This window comes from Sinocyclocheilus rhinocerous, unplaced genomic scaffold (assembly GCF_001515625.1).
Source record: "Sinocyclocheilus rhinocerous isolate Xijiao unplaced genomic scaffold, SAMN03320098_v1.1 scaffold1012, whole genome shotgun sequence".
Lineage (NCBI taxonomy): Eukaryota > Metazoa > Chordata > Actinopteri > Cypriniformes > Cyprinidae > Sinocyclocheilus > Sinocyclocheilus rhinocerous.
Genome location: NW_015640039.1, coordinates 34,007 through 45,715, shown reverse-complemented (window position 1 = coordinate 45,715; position 11,709 = coordinate 34,007). Strand labels below are relative to the sequence as shown.

General features: G+C 31.5%; 1 protein-coding gene across 1 annotated transcript in view; it reads right to left on the bottom strand.

Moving 5' to 3' along the window:
* LOC107752276 (1,4-alpha-glucan-branching enzyme-like) overlaps nt 1-11,709 on the bottom strand; it is a 192,494-nt gene that overhangs the window by 179,659 nt on the left and 1,126 nt on the right. The gene's annotated exons all lie outside the window — the stretch shown is intronic.

Sequence of the window (11,709 nt, the reverse complement as noted above, 5' to 3'; positions counted from 1 at the left end):
ATATATATATATATATACATACACATATACACACACATATATACATACACATATACATACATACATATATATACATATATACATACACACATACACATACATATATATATTATACACACACACATACATATACACACACACGCACAAAGAAAAACAAGTAAATAGAATAGAAAAAATAGAAAGCTAGTGTTTGTTTGTTTGTTTTTTACCCCCTTCTCTCCAAATCAATTCAGCAAGCCCAGCCTTTTCTATTCGCTAAAAACCTTTGTATTCTAGTGCTATTACTTCTCAATTACATGTAATTATTTTTTAAACAAAAATTCAAGATAGATTTATTTTTTTTGCAAACATACTTTGCAAAAATGTCACTGCATGATATTCTATACAACTTAAAAGTACGTAAAGCTCAATTATAGCCTACAGTAATTTTAACAAACAAGCACTAAGTCAACCTGCAATACCAAACGAGACCACAGGGAGAAGCCAAAGGACTGCATATAAACTATTATAATTCCATTCAGAATCACTAAACACACCAAAATACAAATGAAAAATTAAACCATTCTGAATGTGTGGAATGTGTGCAATCTGAAGGCGGCTCATCAGTGAACACGTTCCTCTGTCAAAACATGCAATAGTGTCAGTGTTGCGAATGATGGCCATATGTACATAAACACATCCGTTATAAAACACTCGCTGTATACAACTACGTGAATATACTGAAATGTGTTCAAGCAGAAATATGATGTTGTAGTGATCAGTGCGCCGAGAGCGCACATACACAATTCGTAGGGCTGAGTATCGATTCAGATGTTCCAATTCGATTCGATTTCTATTTTCAAGCTCTCAATTCGATTCGATTTTGATTTTCTATTCGATTTCGATTTTCGATTCGATATTCGATTCGATTTTTGATTTCAATTCTCGATTCGATTTGTCTATAGTGAGATATGTCTGTGATACATTACTCAACGCTGCAAAAACACATAGAAACATTTGAAGCTCCCCTGAGCGCAATCACAAGTATGATGATGATCGGGTCAGTCGCTGGTGCTCCTAAAAACATTTTCATAGTCGCACGCAGTAGTTTTCAGTCGCAAATGCGAAATAAAAAAGTGTAGAATTGCTATGTTTGCTTACGTGCATCACTCGGCGTGCAGACAGTGAGATGTGTGACGCACCTGCAACATTTAGGTGCTCGGGGACACTCGAATCTCAGTGTTCCAATTGCTGGGGGGCCCGGACCTCCCATAAGCATTAAGGGAACCCCCATAACACCACAATGAAAATTAAATGAAAAGATTCGACTGCTGTAATAAATGTTACATCGTATTTTATTTGTACACGTTTGTACAGCGTTGCTCATCATAACCAATCATACACGATTCTGTTGAGCTTAGGAATGCAGTGGCCAATCAGAAGCGGTCAGATTAGTCATCGCTGAATTTTGTTCAGACTGAAACTTGCGAATTCCCTCATCATAAGCAACAAAAGTGCAAATGTACGTACGATAAAAGTAAGAGATTTATTTATCATACAAATTATAAGAGGAGTTATGACTGTGCTCATTTAGAGTGTGTTTGATCAATTCATGATTCAGTCTAATAAAATGCATTCAGAATGCTCCCAAAATTCAATATATGGGGACAGAACATGTGTATATTTATATAATTTCATATAGTTAATCAATATCACACGAAGAGTGCCATTTTTTTCGCAAAAATCACAAATGTGATATTGATTTTATACAACGGTTCAATAAACAAGTAGTTAATATTAATAGACTTACGTTTTAGACACTATATTGCCTATTTTTGCTCTATTTCGCCAACAAAAAATGGATCCAAACACAGCCACAGCACTGTTTTGCATCTCTGAGCAAACACTAAGGTATTTCGTTCCTGAATGAATCAACCGTTTAAATGATTCAGTTCAATCGAAATGACTCACTTATTAACAGTGACTTGCTGCCACCTACTGGCGGTTATAATTTCACATATAAAGTACCTTTTCATTTTTTTTTTTATAATTTCAAATATCAGTATTCAAAGTTTTAGGATTAAAATATCAAAACATTATTTATGCATTTGTAACTGCAGGTTAAATGCATTCATGTCCTGCATGAAACAGTGTGTAAATACATATAAATGTCTCTTCAGATGCAGCTTCTGTTTCCTCTGCATTGCAAAGATTAATTTTGTTGATAATGATTTTATTTGTTTGGTAACAGCCCCAAATGTCGTATTATTCTAATTTACATTATTGATTAAATATAAGAATTTGACGCAAAAGATAATGCACACTTCTAGAAAAAAAAAAAATTCTTTATAAAGGTAAAAATGCCCATAAAGGGTAAAAAATCTCTTTAAACTTGTTGGAAAAGATTAATTTCTGTCACTGCTGTGAACTGACCATGCAGAATATGAAGAATATCAAAAACTTTAGGAGTCAGCTGTCCACGGCAGTCCTGCAGCGCGACACACTCAGCGAAATATAATTGATTATTGTTATTGATAAAATCCCAGAAAATAGCGAGATATCATTTTTTGTCTATATTGCACACCCTTAGGCTAGATATTTAACTTCTTTGCTTAGTGATTGTTAACTTCTTTGCTTAGTGATTGCTCACTGATCATCGTAAAATAAGCTTTTATCTTAGAATTACCATTTAAATGATCATTTTGCTACAGTTTTTGCTTGGACATGTTAAACATATCTAATCAATTTGGATAATACAATTTCCTTTTAATTTGGCAACTTAAAGCGTTAAAATATGTTTTTAATTTACATATTAAAACTAGTGTAGGGACATGTTAAACATATCTAATCAATTTGGGTAATCCAATTTTATTTTAATTTTGCAACTTATAAAGCGTTAAAATATGTTTTTAATTTACACATTAAAACTAGTGTAGGAAATGGCAAATGTAAATTATATAAATGAATTTTCATTTTCATTTTGCACAAAATGTTGCACATATGTATGGGAAAATGTAAATTTAAATACAGAAATACACTGCCATTTTACATATTGCATTGTCATTTTGCATATTACATTTCAAAATGAATGTTGCTACCTATATGCTTCCATAGATTCGGTGATAAGGAATTAGGCTATTTCTTATTATTATCAATGTTGAAAACAGTTGTGTTGCTTCATATTTTTATGGAACCTAACATTTGTGTTTGTTTGTTTCAGCATTTAACCAATTCAATGCATCCTTGTTGAATAAAATTAATTTATTTTACTTACACTGCCATTCAAATGTTTGGGATCAGTATTTATTTTTTTTTTTTTTAAGAATTGAAAGAAATTAATACCTGTTACACCAAATACACAAAATAATGATCTTTAAAATAGCATCATATGACCCCTTTAAATACTGATAAAAAGTGATAGCAGATATTGTTAGAAAAGATTTCTATTTTGAATATTTCTATTTGAATATTTTAACTTTTGAATCCTGAAAAAAAGTATCACATATTATTGTTTTTTCCTCTTTTTGTTTGATCAAATAAATGCAGCCTTGATGAGCAAAAGATGCATCTTTAAAAACATAAAAAATCTTACTGACCCCAAACTTTTAAAATTCTAAGTATACATTATTTGTATTTTCAAAATTCCAAGACTTTAAAAATGTTTTAAAATATTTACAAATTGTAAAGCCTAAATTAGAGGTCCTGTACTGCTATGAAGTATAAATTAATTACAATTTAAAATAATTGTGAATTTGTGCTCAATCAGTTTTATTGTAAAAATGTATAGGCTATATACAAACACTTTATAATTACACATTTTTATAATATTTTTATTTAAAATGAATACAATGTTCCATTAATACTTATTTATATATTCTTTATGTTTTTAATTTATAATATAATATAATATAATATAATATAATTCTATATTACTATGCAAATTTTGGGGTGAAATTGTCGTTACTTTTAATAGAAGTCTTAATGGTTAAAAAAATAGCATCATTCAACTCCTGAAAAAAAAAAATGTAAGGCATGTTCTTTCATTAGAGTAGGACTTCCAGACCTCCAGGTGCACCTGTGGTCTAACATCACCATTCTCTACACTCCCATCTGGACAAACTCACTGATATTATTATTATTTTGGGCATAACGGGAGAACAAGGTTTCTATTTATACTTTCGGAACATTCGAGACCTTGGTATTACTGTGGGCCTGTCCCAAATGCCACCCTAAGCCTTTGTGGTCAACCTCTGAGTTCACACTTTGGTGATACTGCATAGACTGTTGGGTAACTACACACAAACTGCTTTTTCTCTCTGAAATATAAAAGTTAAACATCAAAGAGCCACACAAAAGAGTCCAAGACAAAAATCTGGAATACACAAGACAAAATGAAATATTGCAAAACCAAAAATCTCTCACTTCAAGGCATAAAAGGAGGCTGTTGTTCTGCTTTGTGCACCAACACACCATAATCTAAAATGTTTAAGAAGTTACTCACCACAACTCTTTCTAAAGCTGGGAGAACAAGTGATCAGAGCAACACATATCAATCCCAGTTTGAAGTTTACAGAGTCTCTTTAGTCATCTGAATTTCTGACACTTCATTCCCTCTGTTGATGCACAGCGTGATTCAGAGCTGCCCGCAAGACCTTGTTGATTTTGCACTCATAAGAAACACTCCTGTTGCTCAGGGGACTCTGACGCTGGGTTTGATCAAGAGGCGAGCAGCTATTGCGCTGGCACCTGCCTATGTACAATTATTTATGGGGAGGAGAGGGGCTTTCAGGGGCCGGACAGGTGTGTGAGGCTCGCCCGGGGCTCCCTGGAGTCTACAGAAGCCACGCTGCTGCTGGAATGGGCCGTGACACATAGACGTGTGTTCAGTGTGACCCAGTCACCTCATAAACAAGCACCAAAAAAGCACTTATTCAACAAAAACACCCGACTACTGAGTGAGGCAAAATAGGTTCTTAGGGTAAGAATCGTGTAAGCAAGCATCAAAGTCTCTGAGAAAGGAATATTTCTAAGAAATATTACTAAGACGGAAAACATGATGCATGATCATAAATGATTATCAGTGCACTAAATCAAATCACACACAGACTACAAATTTCTGAGCATATTATTAATGCATTATATTACACTATATAATATTATTTAAAGTACATATTATATAAAGTACAGTATATGTACTATTGCAATCACAGTAAAATTAATATTCTCTGTTTCAGTTTTGTTATTGTTAACTAAAAATATTTAAAATAATAAAAAACTTTTGAAAATGTAAAAAATAAATGCTAATTAAAAATATTAATACTATAATATAAATATTACTAAAATAACTGGGTTTGCTGACACTTATTTTCAAATACAATGTAAAAAAATCAGCAATCAATAAAAAAAAAAAAATCAGCAATAATGTGTCATGTCACTAGACATTTGTATCTCATAATTCAAACTTTTTTGTCAATTTCAACTTATGATCATTTTAAATTTCATGTCACATTTCATGTCACTATTTATCTCATAACTTGACTTTTTATCTCATAATGACTTTTTCTAAAAAATAAAAATGTATTATCTCATTGCTTTTTATTTTCTAACAATTATCTCATAATTTGACCTTTTTATCTCATAATCATGACTTTTTGTTAGAATTGCTTTTGTCAATTTCAACTTTTCATGTAAATAATTAAAACTTTTTATCTCATAACCACAACTTTTTGCCAGAATTTTTTTGTGTGCCAACTTCAACATTTTGTAAATTTTGAATTTTATGTCAAAATTATTACTCTTTAACCCTCAATTTGACTTTTTATCTCGTAATCATGACTTTGTCAGAATGGCTTTTCATGTCAATTTCAACTTTTCATCTCATAATTATGACTTTTTGTCTGAATTTTTTTTAATGTCAATTTCAACTTTTGTCAATTTAGAATTGTATGTCAAAATTATGACTCTGTATCCCAAAATTTGACTTTATATCTCGTAATCATCGATTTTTCTCAAAATTGTTTTTCTGTCAATTTCAATGTTTTATCTCATAATTTCAACTTCAATTTCAACTTTTTGTCAATTTTTTATTTTATGTCACAATTATGACTCTTTATCTTGTAATAAATTTTTCTCAAAATAGTTTTTCCTGTCAATTTCAACGTTTTATCTCAATTTCAACCTAAATTTAAACTTTTTATGTCAATTTTGAATTTTGTCACAGTTATGACTCTTTATCCCATAATTTGCCTTTTTATCTCATAATCATGACTTTTTGTCATGCTTTTTATGTCTATTTCAGAACTTATAACTTCTAAATAATAACTAAATAATCATTTTTTGTCAATTTCAACTTTTATGTCATAATTAGACAGTTAATCTTAAAAGTTAAAAATAATGTTTGTCTTTATAATATTTTGCACTAAGCACTAAAGCACTAAGTCTGTCAGTCTGCTGTAAGCTTGAGATGACAAGGCGGTGAGCAAAATCAAGCCCCGTCCCCTATTTTTCTCATTCAATATTTAGTTTCACAAATACGATTTTACTGAAGTAAAATCAATCACAACGTGAGGTTCTTGCTGACTTTAGATATTATATAACAAATTTAACCCTTAAGTGTGTAACTTTTGTGTTGTTTATGGACAAAATCTCCATGTTGTTTAGTTGTTTTACACTTTCACCACTCACAAGTTTGCATCATCTCATTACTTATGCTAGCAAGGGAACTTGGCTAAATATTTATGAGAAAGCATATGAAAAACAGCTTCTGCCGGCTATGTTTGCCCATGCTGATTACTGATATTCAGAGCAACGTGTAAATGATTAGCCTCTGTTAAAACAGCACACGCACCGCTCTTCTGTTCATCCTATTAGAGTGTTTGTTTATCGGAGCACGACCCTTTGCTAACCATCTGAGTTCAATAAGAGTATTTTGCCACCAAAAACCAATAAAACAAAGTTCATCTTACTTCCAATAGACTTCACTCCCACCTAATGTTCATTCAACTCCCACAAGAAAATGCACTGCTTACATACAGTAGGTCAAGAGACCTATTTGACTTTCATCACTCAGTAACGCTCATATATTGGAGCTGTAGCATAACAGTTAGTTGATGGTTATGATAGTTATGGAGCTGTGGTGCACATGAGGGTAATGCAAGATTGAATCTGGCTTGCAACATTTTAAAAAACTATTCAATTTTATTAAAAAAAAAACAGTTTTAGATGCTTCTCCTAAGATAACAATAAAAAAACAGAAACATTCACATTTAAAATGTGTGGATACAGTTAATTAATTTTTTGATGTAAATCAAAATAAATTAGACAAGTCTAAATTGTGAAATAAAAATCAATTATGAATTCAAAGTTGAATTTATTTTTCATAATTATGATTTTCATCTCACAATTTTGACTGTCAATTTAAACTTTTTGTCATAATGACACTTTATCTTAATTTGGACTTTTCATGTATTCATTTTGATTTTTTTTTTCCATCTAATAATTTTGACTTTTTTCATGCCCTGATTTAGACTTTTTTTTTTTTTCATGATTATGACTTTTCACCTCAAAATGTTGACATTTTCATTTCCTATTTCATCTCATAATTTCATCCTAATTTCGACATTTTATCTCACATTTTGACTTTATCTCATTATGTCTCAGAAATAAAGGTACAAAAGCTGTCACTGGGGCAGTACCTTTTCAAAAGGTACATTTTTGTACCTATTACGTTCTAATATGTACACTTTAAGAACTAATATGTACTTTTAAAGTACCAAAATGGACTCTTTAGGTACAAACATGTACCTTTTAAAAAGGTACTGCCACAGTGACAGCTTTTGTCCCTTTATTTCTGAGAGTGTAATATCGACTTTTTCATATAATTTCAAGTATTTATTTAATAATTTAGACTTTTCATGTCCTAACTTCGACTTTATCTTATAATTTTGACTTCAGCTCATAATTGTGAATTTTCATCGAATTATCATACCACTTTCATTTCCTTATTTTGACATTGTATATCATAACTGTGACTTTGTATGTCTTAATTTTGACATATCTCATAATTTTGATTTATGTCATTATCTATGTCATAAATTATGATTTACTAAAGCATGATTTTTTTTGTTCTTATGTGGCGGAAACTGACTTCCATAGATAAGCAGCTTAAACAAAATTCTCAATTTGTTCTCTATAATTATCACTGCAATCTAGGAGAAACAATTGAGATATTAAAGAGATCTCATTTGCAATTTCCCGTTCCTATGGGCTCTCTCACTCAGAGCAAATGAAAGTAGCCCAGAAATCTGAAATGTCATTAACCTTCATTTCAAAAGAGTTTTACGGAACATGCTAAGAAGAGTAGAGGCTTCCTTAATAATCGGAGTTTCTTACATCCCATGTGGTTTAACTCAGTCAATCCGTGACACACATTTCACACAACATTATTCCACTTTCGAAACCAGTTCCACAGAGAGGGGTAAAATTAGAAACCATGTACCATGTTTTCAGATACTTCGATGGCTACCCCTCAAGATTTTGGTGTTAATTAAAATGATAATGAAGAACTGCATTTCACTTGTCAGTAGTCTCTGTGGCACTAATGAATGGAGAACGTCGAGTCATAAATATGCAGACTGTGTCACGCACACTTAATGTGTGCAACAATGCAATTAGGCATTGTTATCATTACAATCAAATGTAAAGACAGTGCCATAAGACCCTGTATATCGTGTATTAAAGTGACGAGTTGTGAGCGTATGGCTGCTGACAGTGCCACTCACTGGAGTGCAATCAAGTGCCTTCTAATTGGTACAGAGCACTCGAAGTCTCCAGGCATAAGCAATCAGAAGCTGAAGTACCAATTGTGCGTCACTGTTTATATACTCAAATATAACTCTGTTAAACTGTAACTATAATTATGAGTGGCATTATAATTAGATATTCAAGGTGGTCACCCCAAGTCATCCATCACTTTCCTGTCTTTATGTATTAATAAGTGCGGTCTAATAACATTTCTCTTTCCATTCATTTTAAGCATACTTGTACGGCTATCAACGGAATAGTAGTGTACTGCATACTAAGCAGTACTGCTGATGTAAAAAAAAAAGACTGTGAGACTTACGCAATTATAAACAGTGTAGTATGTTACATTATTGTGTTGTCACCTGATCTCATTGCAGTGCCAATGTCGAGAAGAGCCATAGGGAACACCGACCCTGGCTACACAGGGCTCATTTCGCTAGCATTTGAGACTAAAAATAGGTGTCTGAACTTTTAAAATGTATTTACAGTAGCTGTTCGTGAATTATGACAATGTCAAAGCCAGCACTCATAGGCATTTTAAAACAAGAGTTCCAGTGCATTTCGGGTCTGTTTATAATTAAACATCCCACATTATGCATAACTTTTTTTTTCCTTGTTATTATCATTATTTTGGTTACACAAACTATATATAAATAAATAAAAATCAGTCAATCAATCAATCTGGTTTTTAATTCAAAGTAAACTTCTGCAGCAAAAAAAATAAAAAATAAAATAAATATTAAAATAAATTAAATAGATAAAAAAAAAAAATTGCATCAAAACAATGAGTGTAATACAGCTTTGAATTGTTGTTGTTGTTTTTCAATACATTAGAAAGTGTCTTGCTTAAATAGTTTTTTTTCTGCGCAAAAAAAAAAATATATATATATATATTAGGGCTTTCAATCGATTACAATTTTTAATCTGATTAATCACATCCTTTTTCTGTGATTAATCGCGATTAATCACACACTTCATGAAATTAAGCATAGACCATTTATCTTGTTTCAACTGTTTATTTTGTCATCATTTGCTATATCCAGCAAAGTAAACCAAAAGATTGAAGGGTGATTCTCAAAAATCTATATTTTCTGCAAGCTTTTTTCAAGATAAATTTAGATGTCTTTCCAAAAAAGGACACTTAGAAACTCCAAAAGGACACCAAATAACCAAATGATATAAGGAGGCCATATAAGCACATATGAAAGAAAAAAAAATCATAATTTTATAGTATGTGTACAGTGCAACAGCAAAGAGTTTTTTTACATTTTAGAGAAGCCAAGTTGCGATACCGAACAGGACCGAACTATTTTATAGTTCTTAAATCTGATTGGTTGAGGACCGTGAGATATTGTACTAGTATCGCCACAGTAACGCCCTTTCACCGTTGTATCACTCCGCTTCCAGTATTTCTCACATCGAGTGTCATGGCGGACACCCAAATCCACTAAAAATTTAAAATAATACAGTTTTTGTGTCACGGAATGTAGTTTTAAGAGTTTTTTTTAGGTGAGAATGTACTTCACTTTTTCAATCAACGCTGTCATTGGAAATCACCCTTAACAGATGAAAGACAGTACGACAAAGATAATGCTTTCCTCAGCGGACATTGAAACGAATGTTGTATTGTGAAGATGAGATTGAGTTTAAGAATGAATGTCGTATCAGATGCAGGTAATCACACTCGCTCAGTCCATCTCTCTCACAATACTCTACTCTACATAATACAGTGAGCTTTTAAATAAGTAATACAATACGTTTTTAATGAAGCATCTCAACGTTCCTTCGTTACTAGCTCTAAAGTGACGTTTTCGAATTAGTAACGGAGGCTTCAGCTCAGCTGTTAAACTGTCAAACATTCTGATATAGAGCCGGCATCGCTCTCGTACTCAAGTGATATTGCTCATATATATATATCATACATTTTTACCATGATTTACAGAAAACAGACACTAAAATGTCATTCAGTGTCTTGTCAGTCAGTTTATGACATATTAAAAGACTAATTAGTTTTACTCCAAATTCTACTTACTTGTAATTTTATATTTTTAAACTTTGCCACTATCCCATTTTGGCCATTTGTCAGCAAGAATTTTTTACTCATTTAAAATGCAATAAAATTTAGTATGCTCCCTCATTCTTTTATACTGTATATTTTAATACGTACAGGTCAGAATAAATATGTTGTTTACATTTTTACATAAATATAAGCATTACATTGAATGACAGTGTAACATTATTTCACCCACATTTTGATATTTTATTCTCCCAAAACTTATTTGAAACCTTAAAAGTAGACACCTTACTTGCATTTAATATGCTTTCTATGTATAAAATCACTTTTGTCAAATCTTTTGATGCGGACATTTAAATGTCTTTGACCCAATTACAACATTAACACAGTTATTTTCCTGTTTATTAACATCGACATTGTCTTGACATTGTGATGAATGAATCTTAAAGTGATAGTTCATGCAATAATCAAAATTCTGTCATCATTTACTCATTGTCAAGTTGTTCCAAACCTGCATGAGTTTCTATTTTCTGTTGAACACGAAAGAATATATTTTGAAGATGTTGGTAACCAAACATTCGAGACTAGCCACTGACGTCCACAGTATGGAAAAAACAAGAAAAACATTCTATGGAAGTCAATGGAGACCAGAAACTGACAGAAACATTGTGTTCAGCAGAAAAAAAGAAATTTATATTGGATTCAATCTTTTTTTTTTTTTTTTAAATCATCAAATTGTTTGTTTACAAACATTCTTCAAAATATCTTTTTTGTAAACATATTAAAGTTTTTCTACTGTATTTTGCTTTAAAAAATGTATGACTACAGTACAGATTATTCATTATATTAACCAGGGGGCTGGAGCCCACTAGGGGGCCTTAATAAACTTATAAGGGAGGCAATATATATATATA